The 17,267-nt window shown below is 49.7% G+C and overlaps 7 non-coding genes across 7 annotated transcripts; all 7 read right to left on the reverse strand.

The window, feature by feature from the left end:
* Positions 1-611: 611 nt before the first annotated feature.
* Positions 612-802, reverse strand: LOC141186882 (U2 spliceosomal RNA). Its single transcript, XR_012261119.1, has one exon. It is a non-coding gene; the product is annotated as a U2 spliceosomal RNA (small nuclear RNA).
* Positions 803-9,736: 8,934 nt separating this feature from the next.
* LOC141186883 (U2 spliceosomal RNA) lies at positions 9,737-9,927 on the reverse strand. Its single transcript, XR_012261120.1, has one exon. It is a non-coding gene; the product is annotated as a U2 spliceosomal RNA (small nuclear RNA).
* Positions 9,928-11,050: 1,123 nt separating this feature from the next.
* On the reverse strand, positions 11,051-11,241 carry LOC141186884 (U2 spliceosomal RNA). Its single transcript, XR_012261121.1, has one exon. It is a non-coding gene; the product is annotated as a U2 spliceosomal RNA (small nuclear RNA).
* Positions 11,242-12,362: 1,121 nt separating this feature from the next.
* On the reverse strand, positions 12,363-12,553 carry LOC141186886 (U2 spliceosomal RNA). Its single transcript, XR_012261123.1, has one exon. It is a non-coding gene; the product is annotated as a U2 spliceosomal RNA (small nuclear RNA).
* Positions 12,554-13,672: 1,119 nt separating this feature from the next.
* LOC141186887 (U2 spliceosomal RNA) lies at positions 13,673-13,863 on the reverse strand. The gene has a single exon (XR_012261124.1). It is a non-coding gene; the product is annotated as a U2 spliceosomal RNA (small nuclear RNA).
* Positions 13,864-14,986: 1,123 nt separating this feature from the next.
* On the reverse strand, positions 14,987-15,177 carry LOC141186888 (U2 spliceosomal RNA). The gene has a single exon (XR_012261125.1). It is a non-coding gene; the product is annotated as a U2 spliceosomal RNA (small nuclear RNA).
* A 1,117-nt stretch (positions 15,178-16,294) lies between these two features.
* Positions 16,295-16,485, reverse strand: LOC141186890 (U2 spliceosomal RNA). Its single transcript, XR_012261126.1, has one exon. It is a non-coding gene; the product is annotated as a U2 spliceosomal RNA (small nuclear RNA).
* Positions 16,486-17,267: the final 782 nt, after the last annotated feature.

Below are 17,267 nucleotides of genomic sequence, written 5' to 3' on the forward strand. Positions count from 1 at the left end.
GCAACAGTTTAAAAGAATGCCACAGACTAATCAACCAAACTTTTTGGGTTGGTTTCTCTTTTATAGTCTGCAGGCATTAAATGAAAGAAGTCAGTGTTCCAGCAGAGGGAGACAACGTTTCAGAAAAGGCATTGTAGCAAACCAAAAAAGAAATTTTAAGCGCAGCAGAGTAACCAGCTCACATACCTGTTAGCTCAGGTGAGTTTAAAAGGCTGCTGTTGATAACAAGGGCATTTGCTAAATAGATGGTGTGTGTGCAACAATATACTGAAAGGTCAATTATATTGTGCAGCTTATCTCACCACCTGTAGTTATTTAGGTGAAAGCTCCAAAATGCTTGCCTAATATGTCTGTTTATCCAAAAGGAAGTATAGAGGGAGAGCTAGATAGATAGCATTGCATTACATTACATTACATGGCAATGCAATGCACAGTTGCTGAAGTTGAACCAAAATGAGCTTGTCATCTGGCTTCTGCAACTTTTAACATGAAAAATCCAATGAGGAGAAGAAAAGCAAAGCCAAAGAGTCCATCCCAAAATCCGACAAACAAGCAAAATGAACAAAAAGCATTGAATTCAATTCTTTCTGATTTTAGAAACTGCATTAAAGAAGGGGTGCACCGGTCCTGGAGATACTGCAATACCAGGTCAATGCGTGGAGTGGACAGAGCAAGCTCTTTTTCCATCTCCCTGTTCTAAAAATCCATTTAATATATGGTCCCCAGATAGGGGACGTATCAGATATTAAACTGATAAGAACAGATACTACACTTGATCTTAGCCAAAAGGCCGAGAAGCGATAACCAGAATTGGTTTCCGACTACGGTGCCACCCAAGGATTCTGAAAAGTCCATTTGTGGAGATGGCCACCTGGACTCCCGTTAAGAAGACATGCTGTCAACCTCTAGATCCCTCACATGCCTGCACTTTTCGGCTTGCTGCTGCTGCAATCCACGCGTTTTAGATCTGCATAACTCCACCTCTTTTAGCACAGTACCCTCAACCCCCGGCTGTTCCCACCCGCCTCAACACCGTTGGAAGGGAGGAGAACCAATTAAGGCGGGGGGGGGGGGGGGTGGAACGAGCAGCTGTCTACCCTTAGCAGGAGGGTTGCTGATTAATTACCTCTCCTGCTGCTGCTGCTGCTGGCTGTCCAGCAGCAGACTGAAGGTGGCTGCTGCTGTGCGCAGGTATATAAAGGCTCAGAGCCTATTATGACACGCGCAGCCAGCGTTCCATTGCCACATTCCGTCTACTGCAGGCGGGATACCTGGATGGCTGAATGTCACTGAGAAGCTCACTGAGACCGCCATAAGCAACAGTTTAAAAGAATGCCACAGACTAATCAACCAAACTTTTTGGGTTGGTTTCTCTTTTATAGTCTGCAGGCATTAAATGAAAGAAGTCAGTGTTCCAGCAGAGGGAGACAACGTTTCAGAAAAGGCATTGTAGCAAACCAAAAAAGAAATTTTAAGCGCAGCAGAGTAACCAGCTCACATACCTGTTAGCTCAGGTGAGTTTAAAAGGCTGCTGTTGATAACAAGGGCATTTGCTAAATAGATGGTGTGTGTGCAACAATATACTGAAAGGTCAATTATATTGTGCAGCTTATCTCACCACCTGTAGTTATTTAGGTGAAAGCTCCAAAATGCTTGTGTGACACCCCAGGGGTCTGGTTGCCACAGTAACGTAATGTTATGTCTGAGAGCAGGTGGGAGGTCCTTTGGTCAGGGATCCTGTGCATGCCACACCTCCTGCCCAGTCTTGGGAGGGGAAGAACTTCCCCTATAAAAACCTGGGGCTGAGGCAGGGTGAGTGAGTAGAAGAAGAGAAGAAGTAGAGACAGCATAGGAAGAAACAGCAGTTACAAGGAGTCAGGGGCTGGCAGCTGCAGAGTTCGCCCTGACTAAGAAGACTTTTTACCGGACCCGGAGTCCGAGGCTGTGGGGACTAATTCCTACCCAGCAGCAGAATCCGTCAGGCAGGGGATTTCAGGTCCTCTGGCCCAGAAGCCCGAAGGCACGGTCACACGCGTGGGACCAGCACCGCCATCGTGGAGCGGAAGCCATTAGAAGGCCCCGAGTCACCGGCCATACGGGTGAGCACCACACGGTACACTCAGGGACGTGGGCTACTTACATCAGCTCCTAGCAAGGTAGCCAGAAGAGTACAGTCAGTTTGGGAGGCCTACAACTACGCCTGGCCAGGGGAGATCCCATCTGCTCAAGGACTGACCAGGCCCCATCCGCTAGCAAGTACTCCGGGAGGGTCTTTTGTTGTTACCAGTAAAGACCCTGAACTACACCGTACCGTCTCTGAGTGGTTCCTGCTACCCCCATCATCCACGTCGGCTGCCCTGAGGCCATACCCCTCCCGTTGGGGGTTATACTATCACGCTGCACAATCCCACCATCGGCCTCAGCGGTCTGCCCTGCAGCAGCAGCCCCCTGGCTGCACTCAACGGGTGGCGTAGTCATCAACCATTTACCGCTAACAGACTGCCGTCCAGTTTGACTCCCTGGGCACGGACCGGGTCACCGCCGCGAGACTACAACCCTCAACAGATCCGGCTCTGGGTAAGCTCTCGCAGCGCGACACAGGCCCAGGGGCGCGTCAATTTTGGCGTAGTCGGCAGGATTTCGTGCCCGCAACCACCGGGTACTGCGTGCCTGAAAAAGAGACTTTTCAAACTTACCAGTGGTGAAGATTCCCGCCATCCGGCGCCATCTTCAGCCTTCTTCCCGCCATCGGTGAAGTTTCCCGCCATCCGGCGCCATCTTCGGCCTTCTTCCCGCCATCCGTGGAGTTTTCCCGCCGTTGGACGCCATCTTGAGGACGCCGCGCGGGAAGAAGAGGGGCGTGGACTCCGAAAGCGCGCGAGAACTGAAGCCCCGCCTCACGTCCGGACGTTGCGTAAGGTCCTGGAAGGAGCCCAGCAGACGCCGACGTCACAGGAGCGCGACGGAAGGTCCTCAACCCTGACGATCCACTGCGGAGCCGCGGCCTACGGAAGAGGATCATCGCAAGGTAGGCCACGGTCCACTAGGGGGGAGGAAGATGTCGGATACGGAGGAGAGCTTCACTGCCTCAACCCCCGCCAGCGCTACCGCTGCTGCAGTTATGCCCTTCACCATGCCCTATATCCCGGGAGCAGCTTGGCTACCCCAGTACTCAGGGGAGTCACATACCCTGCATGACTTTAGAGAAAAGCTGGATAGCCTCTTCCAGGTGTACCCCCTCACAGAAGAGCAAAAAGTGAGCATCCTGGTGGCCCAACTAACCGGGGCAGCCAAAAGGGAAGTAAAATCCTGGCCACCTGGGAGGAAGACTGTCGCAGGGATACTAACCCGGCTGAAGGACACCTTTGATACCCGCACATCAGCTGAGATTAAGCTTAGATTCTACGGGTGCAAGCAGCGAGCGCATGAGAGTATAAGGGACTATGCACTAAACCTACAAGAGGCCCTGAGGGCCATAAAGCAGACCGACCCTGATGGGGTGGGAAACGAGGACAGGCTGTTGACTGAACAATTTATAGAGGGTTTATATTGCAATGCCCACCGAACCCAGTTGCGGGCAATGGCCTTACAGGATCCCCATCTGGACTTTGCACAGTTCAAGGATAGAGCTATCCGGGTGCTCCGAGAACCAGCACCGGGTGGCGTTGTGACCCACAGGCGCCCAGCTATCACTTACCACCAGGAGGCGGCGCCCTTGTCGGCAGGGCCTGTGGGAGCTGATGCGCAGGCTTTGGACAATGACCCGGCTCCAGACCTACACCATCAGGTCCAAGAGCTAGTTAAGAGCGTTGCTGCGCTAACCCGAACTGTGCAGTCTTTACAGGTTTCCACCCCAGGGAAAATCCAGCTGGCATCCGGACCGGAGGACATCCCGTGGCGTCGACCAAGGAGGACCCTACCGGCCAGAGGAAGACCCAGTGACCGATACAGTGAGGACGGACGACCCATCTGCCGCCGCTGCAATCAACCCGGACATATGGCAAGGTACTGTTCTTTAAACGGGCACAACCTGGGGTAGAGGTCCAACCCCCAGGAAAAAGATCACCAGGCCCATCGAACTGGCGCGACAGATATGTGGGAGGACGTCCAGTCTTGCCTGTGGTACTGGATGGCATTCCCATGAGTGCCCTACTGGATACCGGGTCACAGGTCACCACCATCCCGTACGTGCTCTTCAAGCAGTACTGGAATGACTCGGATATTACCCGCTACCCTGACGACGACTTGAGTATCATCGCCAGCAATGGCCAGCCCGTGCCACAGATCGGATTTAAAGAGGTGACCCTCAAAATCGGTAGAGTCGAACTGGCCGCACAGGGACTGATCATTGTAGATATTGATAAACATGAGAGTCACCCAAAAATAACTCTAGGAACTAACGTAATTGAAAATTGTCTTGCAGAGGTGATTTTCCTTTTACAGCAGGTTGCCAAGAACGCCAGCTCCGGCGAGCAGCGGGTGCTCCAGAAAGAGATCCGGGCACTGATGCAACGGCAACAAGTAGAACTCTCCGGCGGTGAGATTGGTAGCGTAAGAATGTGTGACCCTTTTCCTATTGCCATGCCCCCAAAAAGTGAAATGATGATTTGGTGCCGGGCAGCTATTGGTCTGAGAGGTAGAGATTACCAGGCAATGGTAGAACCAGTTTACTCAGACAGTAGGCCCACCATTTTGACAGCACGGGGGGTGGTCAATGTACGCCATGGGAGGGTGCCCGTTCGCATAATAAATATCGGGGAGAGGGAAGTATACCTGCCCCGGTATGCCACGTTAGCCAAATTATATATCACTAATCAAAATTCTATACAATCTGTGGAACCCTTGCCTCCATCTCACCCGGAGGAAGGTAACGGCTCTAAGAAAGACATGGAGGACTGGTGTCAGCAACTACATCTGGGTACTGACTCCACTCCCTCACATCAGAAACAAGGAGTCTATCGGGTGGTTCAAGAGTATGAGAGAGTGTTTAGTAAACACCCGTTAGACTTCGGGCGAGTCAAGGGGGTAGAACACCGCATCCCCACGGGAGATCATCCTCCCATAAAAGAGAGGTATCGACCCGTACCCCCTGCACATTACCAACACGCCAAGGGGATGCTTAGAGACATGAAGGAGGCTGGGGTAATCCGGGATAGTTGTAGCCCCTGGGCAGCCCCATTAGTTTTAGTCAAAAAGAAAGACAACACCATGAGGATGTGTGTAGATTACCGGAAAATCAACCGTATCACACACAAGGATGCGTACCCCTTACCAAGGATAGAGGAGTCATTGGCTGCTTTAAGATCTGCTAACTTCTTCTCTACCTTGGATCTCACTAGCGGGTACTGGCAGGTTCCTGTAGCAGAGGCGGACCGGGAGAAGACCGCATTCACCACCCCGATGGGACTTAGCGAGTTCACCTGCATGCCGTTCGGACTCTGCAACGCACCAGGAACCTTCCAACGCCTAATGGAGTGTTGTCTGGGCCACAGAAACTTCGAGACGGTCCTGTTGTACCTGGACGATGTCATCGTATATTCCAAGACGTATGAGGACCACCTGAAACACCTGGCGGAAGTGTTCGAGGCTCTGGCGAGTTACGGCCTAAAGGTGAAACCCTCCAAGTGTCACCTCCTGAAACCAAAGGTGCAGTACCTGGGACACGTGGTGAGCGCTGACGGAGTGGCTCCCGACCCTGATAAAATCACCGCAATTAAGGAATGGCCAAGCCCCTCCAGCGTAAAAGAAGTGCGGCAGTTCCTCGGGTTGGTAGGCTACTACCGAAGGTTTATTCCCGGTTTCACCAAAAAGGCAGCACCTATGCAGGACCTCCTGATAGGCCAGTCCCGGAAGGCCAAGAACCAGAAGCCGCCCTTCAAATGGGAAGAGCTGGAAGAAGAGTCCTTCCGCCAGCTGAAGATGGCCCTCACGGGGGACGAAATCCTGGCGTACCCGGATTATAGCCAGCCCTTTATCCTCTACACCGACGCCAGTAACATCGGGCTAGGAGCCGTACTGTCCCAGATCCAGCAGGGGAAGGAACGAGTAATCGCCTACGCCAGCCGAAAACTGCGACCCACCGAAAGGAACCCCGAGAATTACAGCTCATTTAAGTTAGAGTTCCTGGCCGTAGTATGGGCAATCACTGAGCGCTTTAAGCATTACCTCGCTTCTTCCCGGTTCACCGTGTACACGGATAACAACCCGCTGACACACCTGGACACGGCAAGACTCGGTGCCCTGGAGCAGAGGTGGATGGCCCGTCTGTCCAACTACGAGTTCACAATTAAATACCGGGCAGGACGCTCCAATACCAACACGGACGCCCTGTCCAGGATGCCCAACCTGCCGGACGGAGGAGAAGATCCGGAGGGACTGGAAGAAGTTGAACTCCCTGCGTTCCACCGTCATGGGACTATCCAGTATTCCCACCGGGTAAGGGGTAAGCAGGCTGCTACGTTGAACCCCTTACCCCACTACAACTGGGCGGAAACGCAAGACAGCGACCCTGCCGTCCGACTGGTGAAGGAGATGCTGACTCGGCCGGAGGCTCGCCTTGAACCAGACGCTCCGGAGGAAGCCAAACAACTATGGGCGGAGAAGAGTCGACTATTCCTTTACAAGGGGAAGTTGTGCCGCAGAATGGTCAACTCCCGGACGCATGAACTACTCTGGCAAGTAGTGGTGCCCCGAAGAGACGCAGCCATGGTGATGGAGGCATACCACGGCGGAGCTGGACACTTCGGGTGGAAAAAGCTGGAGTTCCTGCTGCGCGAGCGGTTCCACTGGGTAGGCATGAGGGGAACCATCGAGAAGTGGTGCAGAGACTGTGGCCCGTGCAATCTGAGAAGGAAGGACCGGGCCAGCCAGAAGACTCCCCTGCAGTCCATCGTCACCCGGCAACCGTTGGAACTGGTAGCCTTGGATCATGTAAAACTGACCCCAAGCAGAAGTGGCTACGTCTACGCGTTAACCATCGTGGATCATTACTCCCGGTTCTTGGTTGTCGTCCCCGTCAAGGACTTAACGGCTCAAACAGCAGCTAGAGCCTTCCAGCAGCACTTCTGCCGTCCACACGGGTACCCGGACCAAGTGCTGACGGACCAGGGACCTGCCTTTGAAGCGGAGGTCTTCCAGGAATTCTGCAATCTGTATGGCTGCCGGAAGATAAGGACGACACCCTACCATCCGCAAACTAATGGACTTTGTGAAAAAATGAACCAGGTGGTAATGGATCTTCTAAAAACATTGCCCCTGGAAGAACGCAGTCTGTGGCCTGAGAAGTTGCCCGATCTGGTGGACCTATACAACCACATCCCGGTAGGTTCCACCAATTGTACCCCGGCTTACCTAATGAGGGCAAGACCTGGTAAGTTACCTGTTGACCTGGAAATGGGAGTCCTGACACCCGAGGACACTTCACCAGAAACAGACTGGGACACAGAGAGGCAGCAGCAGTACCGGAGAGTACAGGAGAGCGTGGAGCGAAGTCTCTGTCAGGCTAGGGAAAGACAAGAGAAGACATACAACCAGTATGCTCCCGCTGTTCCCCTGGTACCCGGAGAGCAGGTCTTGAAGAGGAAGAGACGGCTCCACAAGTTGGACGACCAGTGGGAGAAGGACCCGTACACCGTACTGCCCTCAAGCCACGAAAACCCGAAGGTCTGTACCATCAGTAAAGACGGAGGGGAAACCACAGCCATTGTATCCCGGGACCACCTGAAGAAGTGTCCCGAACAACTGAGGAACCCTGAAGAGGAACAAGAAGACCATCGACCCGTAGAGGAAAGGGAAGATATGGTTAGTACCGTGCTCGGGGACTTCCCTCGGTCTTGGACTCAAGTCAATGGTGCAGTTGTGGTACCCGTACTCACCTTCCTCCAACCATCATCCCAAGAACCTACGGAGCAACGGGTAGAGCTGGAAGAACAGCCGGTCCAGGAGGCAGAAGACTCCACACAAGCAGAACAGGAGAATCAACCCTCTGCTTATAGTGAGCCTGCCGTACCCCTAGTGAGACAAAGAGCCGGTAGACAGCTGCCCAGTTTACCCTTGACAGCTCCTACACCCTGTAGTTCAGGGCCAGACAGTCAGCTCCGTAGGTCCACTAGGGCCACTAGAGGCCAGTTACCCGCACGTTGGAGGATCTAAATGTTTAAGCTATTTTGTATGTTTACCTGTCTATAGTTGCTTGTGTGTAATTTTGTGTTTCTAGTTGTTTTTAGGAATCCTTGGTGGATTTACCGGGAATCCTTGTACATAGTTGGAGCGTAACCCAGGATGGACTAAAGACTGTCAAGGACTCGGGGTAGAACAGACCCCTACCTGGTTACGTCTCCCTGTTTCGGTGAAATGGACACCTTTGCTTTTCTTCAAAGACTGCACCCGGTTGCGGATACGCCGTGACCATCTTATTGTATTTTAGTGTTGTTGTTTTTACCTTGTTATGTTTTTCTATAATGTGTTTAGTCCCGGAGTACTAAATTTTACTAGGGGGGAATGTGACACCCCAGGGGTCTGGTTGCCACAGTAACGTAATGTTATGTCTGAGAGCAGGTGGGAGGTCCTTTGGTCAGGGATCCTGTGCATGCCACACCTCCTGCCCAGTCTTGGGAGGGGAAGAACTTCCCCTATAAAAACCTGGGGCTGAGGCAGGGTGAGTGAGTAGAAGAAGAGAAGAAGTAGAGACAGCATAGGAAGAAACAGCAGTTACAAGGAGTCAGGGGCTGGCAGCTGCAGAGTTCGCCCTGACTAAGAAGACTTTTTACCGGACCCGGAGTCCGAGGCTGTGGGGACTAATTCCTACCCAGCAGCAGAATCCGTCAGGCAGGGGATTTCAGGTCCTCTGGCCCAGAAGCCCGAAGGCACGGTCACACGCGTGGGACCAGCACCGCCATCGTGGAGCGGAAGCCATTAGAAGGCCCCGAGTCACCGGCCATACGGGTGAGCACCACACGGTACACTCAGGGACGTGGGCTACTTACATCAGCTCCTAGCAAGGTAGCCAGAAGAGTACAGTCAGTTTGGGAGGCCTACAACTACGCCTGGCCAGGGGAGATCCCATCTGCTCAAGGACTGACCAGGCCCCATCCGCTAGCAAGTACTCCGGGAGGGTCTTTTGTTGTTACCAGTAAAGACCCTGAACTACACCGTACCGTCTCTGAGTGGTTCCTGCTACCCCCATCATCCACGTCGGCTGCCCTGAGGCCATACCCCTCCCGTTGGGGGTTATACTATCACGCTGCACAATCCCACCATCGGCCTCAGAGGTCTGCCCTGCAGCAGCAGCCCCCTGGCTGCACTCAACGGGTGGCATAGTCATCAACCATTTACCGCTAACAGACTGCCGTCCAGTTTGACTCCCTGGGCACGGACCGGGTCACCGCCACGAGACTACAACCCTCAACAGATCCGGCTCCGGGTAAGCTCTCGCAGCGCGACACAGGCCCAGGGGCGCGTCACTTGCCTAATATGTCTGTTTATCCAAAAGGAAGTATAGAGGGAGAGCTAGATAGATAGCATTGCATTACATTACATTACATGGCAATGCAATGCACAGTTGCTGAAGTTGAACAAAAATGAGCTTGTCATCTGGCTTCTGCAACTTTTAACATGAAAAATCCAATGAGGAGAAGAAAAGCAAAGCCAAAGAGTCCATCCCAAAATCCGACAAACAAGCAAAATGAACAAAAAGCATTGAATTCAATTCTTTCTGATTTTAGAAACTGCATTAAAGAAGGGGTGCACCGGTCCTGGAGATACTGCAATACCAGGTCAATGCGTGGAGTGGACAGAGCAAGCTCTTTTTCCATCTCCCTGTTCTAAAAATCCATTTAATATATGGTCCCCAGATAGGGGACGTATCAGATATTAAACTGATAAGAACAGATACTACACTTGATCTTAGCCAAAAGGCCGAGAAGCGATAACCAGAATTGGTTTCCGACTACGGTGCCACCCAAGGATTCTGAAAAGTCCATTTGTGGAGATGGCCACCTGGACTCCCGTTAAGAAGACATGCTGTCAACCTCTAGATCCCTCACATGCCTGCACTTTTCGGCTTGCTGCTGCTGCAATCCACGCGTTTTAGATCTGCATAACTCCACCTCTTTTAGCACAGTACCCTCAACCCCCGGCTGTTCCCACCCGCCTCAACACCGTTGGAAGGGAGGAGAACCAATTAAGGCGGGGGGGGGGGGGTGGAACGAGCAGCTGTCTACCCTTAGCAGGAGGGTTGCTGATTAATTACCTCTCCTGCTGCTGCTGCTGCTGGCTGTCCAGCAGCAGACTGAAGGTGGCTGCTGCTGTGCGCAGGTATATAAAGGCTCAGAGCCTATTATGACACGCGCAGCCAGCGTTCCATTGCCACATTCCGTCTACTGCAGGCGGGATACCTGGATGGCTGAATGTCACTGAGAAGCTCACAGAGACCGCCATAAGCAACAGTTTAAAAGAATGCCACAGACTAATCAACCAAACTTTTTGGGTTGGTTTCTCTTTTATAGTTTGCAGGCATTAAATGAAAGAAGTCAGTGTTCCAGCAGAGGGAGACAACGTTTCAGAAAAGGCATTGTAGCAAACCAAAAAAGAAATTTTAAGCGCAGCAGAGTAACCAGCTCACATACCTGTTAGCTCAGGTGAGTTTAAAAGGCTGCTGTTGATAACAAGGGCATTTGCTAAATAGATGGTGTGTGTGCAACAATATACTGAAAGGTCAATTATATTGTGCAGCTTATCTCACCACCTGTAGTTATTTAGGTGAAAGCTCCAAAATGCTTGCCTAATATGTCTGTTTATCCAAAAGGAAGTATAGAGGGAGAACTAGATAGATAGCATTGCATTACTTTACATTACATGGCAATGCAATGCACAGTTGCTGAAGTTGAACCAAAATGAGCTTGTCATCTGGCTTCTGCAACTTTTAACATGAAAAATCCAATGAGGAGAAGAAAAGCAAAGCCAAAGAGTCCATCCCAAAATCCGACAAACAAGCAAAATGAACAAAAAGCATTGAATTCAATTCTTTCTGATTTTAGAAACTGCATTAAAGAAGGGGTGCACCGGTCCTGGAGATACTGCAATACCAGGTCAATGCGTGGAGTGGACAGAGCAAGCTCTTTTTCCATCTCCCTGTTCTAAAAATCCATTTAATATATGGTCCCCAGATAGGGGACGTATCAGATATTAAACTGATAAGAACAGATACTACACTTGATCTTAGCCAAAAGGCCGAGAAGCGATAACCAGAATTGGTTTCCGACTACGGTGCCACCCAAGGATTCTGAAAAGTCCATTTGTGGAGATGGCCACCTGGACTCCCGTTAAGAAGACATGCTGTCAACCTCTAGATCCCTCACATGCCTGCACTTTTCGGCTTGCTGCTGCTGCAATCCACGCGTTTTAGATCTGCATAGCTCCACCTCTTTTAGCACAGTACCCTCAACCCCCGGCTGTTCCCACCCGCCTCAACACCGTTGGAAGGGAGGAGAACCAATTAAGGCGGGGGGGGGGGTGGAACGAGCAGCTGTCTACCCTTAGCAGGAGGGTTGCTGATTAATTACCTCTCCTGCTGCTGCTGCTGCTGGCTGTCCAGCAGCAGACTGAAGGTGGCTGCTGCTGTGCGCAGGTATATAAAGGCTCAGAGCCTATTATGACACGCGCAGCCAGCGTTCCATTGCCACATTCCGTCTACTGCAGGCGGGATACCTGGATGGCTGAATGTCACTGAGAAGCTCACAGAGACCGCCATAAGCAACAGTTTAAAAGAATGCCACAGACTAATCAACCAAACTTTTTGGGTTGGTTTCTCTTTTATAGTCTGCAGGCATTAAATGAAAGAAGTCAGTGTTCCAGCAGAGGGAGAAAACGTTTCAGAAAAGGCATTGTAGCAAACCAAAAAAGAAATTTTAAGCGCAGCAGAGTAACCAGCTCACATACCTGTTAGCTCAGGTGAGTTTAAAAGGCTGCTGTTGATAACAAGGGCATTTGCTAAATAGATGGTGTGTGTGCAACAATATACTGAAAGGTCAATTATATTGTGCAGCTTATCTCACCACCTGTAGTTATTTAGGTGAAAGCTCCAAAATGCTTGCCTAATATGTCTGTTTATCTAAAAGGAAGTATAGAGGGAGAGCTAGATAGATAGCATTGCATTACATTACATTACATGGCAATGCAATGCACAGTTGCTGAAGTTGAACCAAAATGAGCTTGTCATCTGGCTTCTGCAACTTTTAACATGAAAAATCCAATGAGGAGAAGAAAAGCAAAGCCAAAGAGTCCATCCCAAAATCCGACAAACAAGCAAAATGAACAAAAAGCATTGAATTCAATTCTTTCTGATTTTAGAAACTGCATTAAAGAAGGGGTGCACCGGTCCTGGAGATACTGCAATACCAGGTCAATGCGTGGAGTGGACAGAGCAAGCTCTTTTTCCATCTCCCTGTTCTAAAAATCCATTTAATATATGGTCCCCAGATAGGGGACGTATCAGATATTAAACTGATAAGAACAGATACTACACTTGATCTTAGCCAAAAGGCCGAGAAGCGATAACCAGAATTGGTTTCCGACTACGGTGCCACCCGGGGATTCTGAAAAGTCCATTTGTGGAGATGGCCACCTGGACTCCCGTTAAGAAGACATGCTGTCAACCTCTAGATCCCTCACATGCCTGCACTTTTCGGCTTGCTGCTGCTGCAATCCACGCGTTTTAGATCTGCATAACTCCACCTCTTTTAGCACAGTACCCTCAACCCCCGGCTGTTCCCACCCGCCTCAACACCGTTGGAAGGGAGGAGAACCAATTAAGGCGGGGGGGGGTGGAACGAGCAGCTGTCTACCCTTAGCAGGAGGGTTGCTGATTAATTACCTCTCCTGCTGCTGCTGCTGCTGGCTGTCCAGCAGCAGACTGAAGGTGGCTGCTGCTGTGCGCAGGTATATAAAGGCTCAGAGCCTATTATGACACGCGCAGCCAGCGTTCCATTGCCACATTCCGTCTACTGCAGGCGGGATACCTGGATGGCTGAATGTCACTGAGAAGCTCACAGAGACCGCCATAAGCAACAGTTTAAAAGAATGCCACAGACTAATCAACCAAACTTTTTGGGTTGGTTTCTCTTTTATAGTCTGCAGGCATTAAATGAAAGAAGTCAGTGTTCCAGCAGAGGGAGACAACGTTTCAGAAAAGGCATTGTAGCAAACCAAAAAAGAAATTTTAAGCGCAGCAGAGTAACCAGCTTACATACCTGTTAGCTCAGGTGAGTTTAAAAGGCTGCTGTTGATAACAAGGGCATTTGCTAAATAGATGGTGTGTGTGCAACAATATACTGAAAGGTCAATTATATTGTGCAGCTTATCTCACCACCTGTAGTTATTTAGGTGAAAGCTCCAAAATGCTTGCCTAATATGTCTGTTTATCCAAAAGGAAGTATAGAGGGAGAGCTAGATAGATAGCATTGCATTACATTACATTACATGGCAATGCAATGCACAGTTGCTGAAGTTGAACCAAAATGAGCTTGTCATCTGGCTTCTGCAACTTTTAACATGAAAAATCCAATGAGGAGAAGAAAAGCAAAGCCAAAGAGTCCATCCCAAAATCCGACAAACAAGCAAAATGAACAAAAAGCATTGAATTCAATTCTTTCTGATTTTAGAAACTGCATTAAAGAAGGGGTGCACCGGTCCTGGAGATACTGCAATACCAGGTCAATGCGTGGAGTGGACAGAGCAAGCTCTTTTTCCATCTCCCTGTTCTAAAAATCCATTTAATATATGGTCCCCAGATAGGGGACGTATCAGATATTAAACTGATAAGAACAGATACTACACTTGATCTTAGCCAAAAGGCCGAGAAGCGATAACCAGAATTGGTTTCCGACTACGGTGCCACCCAAGGATTCTGAAAAGTCCATTTGTGGAGATGGCCACCTGGACTCCCGTTAAGAAGACATGCTGTCAACCTCTAGATCCCTCACATGCCTGCACTTTTCGGCTTGCTGCTGCTGCAATCCATGCGTTTTAGATCTGCATAACTCCACCTCTTTTAGCACAGTACCCTCAACCCCCGGCTGTTCCCACCCGCCTCAACACCGTTGGAAGGGAGGAGAACCAATTAAGGCGGGGGGGGGGGGGTGGAACGAGCAGCTGTCTACCCTTAGCAGGAGGGTTGCTGATTAATTACCTCTCCTGCTGCTGCTGCTGCTGGCTGTCCAGCAGCAGACTGAAGGTGGCTGCTGCTGTGCGCAGGTATATAAAGGCTCAGAGCCTATTATGACACGCGCAGCCAGCGTTCCATTGCCACATTCCGTCTACTGCAGGCGGGATACCTGGATGGCTGAATGTCACTGAGAAGCTCACAGAGACCGCCATAAGCAACAGTTTAAAAGAATGCCACAGACTAATCAACCAAACTTTTTGGGTTGGTTTCTCTTTTATAGTCTGCAGGCATTAAATGAAATAAGTCAGTGTTCCAGCAGAGGGAGACAACGTTTCAGAAAAGGCATTGTAGCAAACCAAAAAAGACATTTTAAGCGCAGCAGAGTAACCAGCTCACATACCTGTTAGCTCAGGTGAGTTTAAAAGGCTGCTGTTGATAACAAGGGCATTTGCTAAATAGATGGTGTGTGTGCAACAATATACTGAAAGGTCAATTATATTGTGCAGCTTATCTCACCACCTGTAGTTATTTAGGTGAAAGCTCCAAAATGCTTGCCTAATATGTCTGTTTATCCAAAAGGAAGTATAGAGGGAGAGCTAGATAGATAGCATTGCATTACATTACATTACATGGCAATGCAATGCACAGTTGCTGAAGTTGAACCAAAATGAGCTTGTCATCTGGCTTCTGCAACTTTTAACATGAAAAATCCAATGAGGAGAAGAAAAGCAAAGCCAAAGAGTCCATCCCAAAATCCGACAAACAAGCAAAATGAACAAAAAGCATTGAATTCAATTCTTTCTGATTTTAGAAACTGCATTAAAGAAGGGGTGCACCGGTCCTGGAGATACTGCAATACCAGGTCAATGCGTGGAGTGGACAGAGCAAGCTCTTTTTCCATCTCCCTGTTCTAAAAATCCATTTAATATATGGTCCCCAGATAGGGGACGTATCAGATATTAAACTGATAAGAACAGATACTACACTTGATCTTAGCCAAAAGGCCGAGAAGCGATAACCAGAATTGGTTTCCGACTACGGTGCCACCCAAGGATTCTGAAAAGTCCATTTGTGGAGATGGCCACCTGGACTCCCGTTAAGAAGACATGCTGTCAACCTCTAGATCCCTCACATGCCTGCACTTTTCGGCTTGCTGCTGCTGCAATCCACGCGTTTTAGATCTGCATAACTCCACCTCTTTTAGCACAGTACCCTCAACCCCCGGCTGTTCCCACCCGCCTCAACACCGTTGGAAGGGAGGAGAACCAATTAAGGCGGGGGGGGGGTGGAACGAGCAGCTGTCTACCCTTAGCAGGAGGGTTGCTGATTAATTACCTCTCCTGCTGCTGCTGCTGGCTGTCCAGCAGCAGACTGAAGGTGGCTGCTGCTGTGCGCAGGTATATAAAGGCTCAGAGCCTATTATGACACGCGCAGCCAGCGTTCCATTGCCACATTCCGTCTACTGCAGGCGGGATACCTGGATGGCTGAATGTCACTGAGAAGCTCACAGAGACCGCCATAAGCAACAGTTTAAAAGAATGCCACAGACTAATCAACCAAACTTTTTGGGTTGGTTTCTCTTTTATAGTCTGCAGGCATTAAATGAAAGAAGTCAGTGTTCCAGCAGAGGGAGACAACGTTTCAGAAAAGGCATTGTAGCAAACCAAAAAAGAAATTTTAAGCGCAGCAGAGTAACCAGCTCACATACCTGTTAGCTCAGGTGAGTTTAAAAGGCTGCTGTTGATAACAAGGGCATTTGCTAAATAGATGGTGTGTGTGCAACAATATACTGAAAGGTCAATTATATTGTGCAGCTTATCTCACCACCTGTAGTTATTTAGGTGAAAGCTCCAAAATGCTTGCCTAATATGTCTGTTTATCCAAAAGGAAGTATAGAGGGAGAGCTAGATAGATAGCATTGCATTACATTACATTACATGGCAATGCAATGCACAGTTGCTGAAGTTGAACCAAAATGAGCTTGTCATCTGGCTTCTGCAACTTTTAACATGAAAAATCCAATGAGGAGAAGAAAAGCAAAGCCAAAGAGTCCATCCCAAAATCCGACAAACAAGCAAAATGAACAAAAAGCATTGAATTCAATTCTTTCTGATTTTAGAAACTGCATTAAAGAAGGGGTGCACCGGTCCTGGAGATACTGCAATACCAGGTCAATGCGTGGAGTGGACAGAGCAAGCTCTTTTTCCATCTCCCTGTTCTAAAAATCCATTTAATATATGGTCCCCAGATAGGGGACGTATCAGATATTAAACTGATAAGAACAGATACTACACTTGATCTTAGCCAAAAGGCCGAGAAGCGATAACCAGAATTGGTTTCCGACTACGGTGCCACCCAAGGATTCTGAAAAGTCCATTTGTGGAGATGGCCACCTGGACTCCCGTTAAGAAGACATGCTGTCAACCTCTAGATCCCTCACATGCCTGCACTTTTCGGCTTGCTGCTGCTGCAATCCACGCGTTTTAGATCTGCATAACTCCACCTCTTTTAGCACAGTACCCTCAACCCCCGGCTGTTCCCACCCGCCTCAACACCGTTGGAAGGGAGGAGAACCAATTAAGGCGGGGGGGGGGGGTGGAACGAGCAGCTGTCTACCCTTAGCAGGAGGGTTGCTGATTAATTACCTCTCCTGCTGCTGCTGCTGCTGGCTGTCCAGCAGCAGACTGAAGGTGGCTGCTGCTGTGCGCAGGCATATAAAGGCTCAGAGCCTATTATGACACGCGCAGCCAGCGTTCCATTGCCACATTCCGTCTACTGCAGGCGGGATACCTGGATGGCTGAATGTCACTGAGAAGCTCACAGAGACCGCCATAAGCAACAGTTTAAAAGAATGCCACAGACTAATCAACCAAACATTTTGGGTTGGTTTCTCTTTTATAGTCTGCAGGCATTAAATGAAAGAAGTCAGTGTTCCAGCAGAGGGAGACAACGTTTCAGAAAAGGCATTGTAGCAAACCAAAAAAGAAATTTTAAGCGCAGCAGAGTAACCAGCTCACATACCTGTTAGCTCAGGTGAGTTTAAAAGGCTGCTGTTGATAACAAGGGCATTTGCTAAATAGATGGTGTGTGTGCAACAATATACTGA

This window comes from Phyllobates terribilis, unplaced genomic scaffold (assembly GCF_046119375.1).
Source record: "Phyllobates terribilis strain yellow unplaced genomic scaffold, ASM4611937v1 Scaffold_40__1_contigs__length_11209783, whole genome shotgun sequence".
Taxonomy (NCBI): Eukaryota; Metazoa; Chordata; class Amphibia; order Anura; family Dendrobatidae; genus Phyllobates; species Phyllobates terribilis.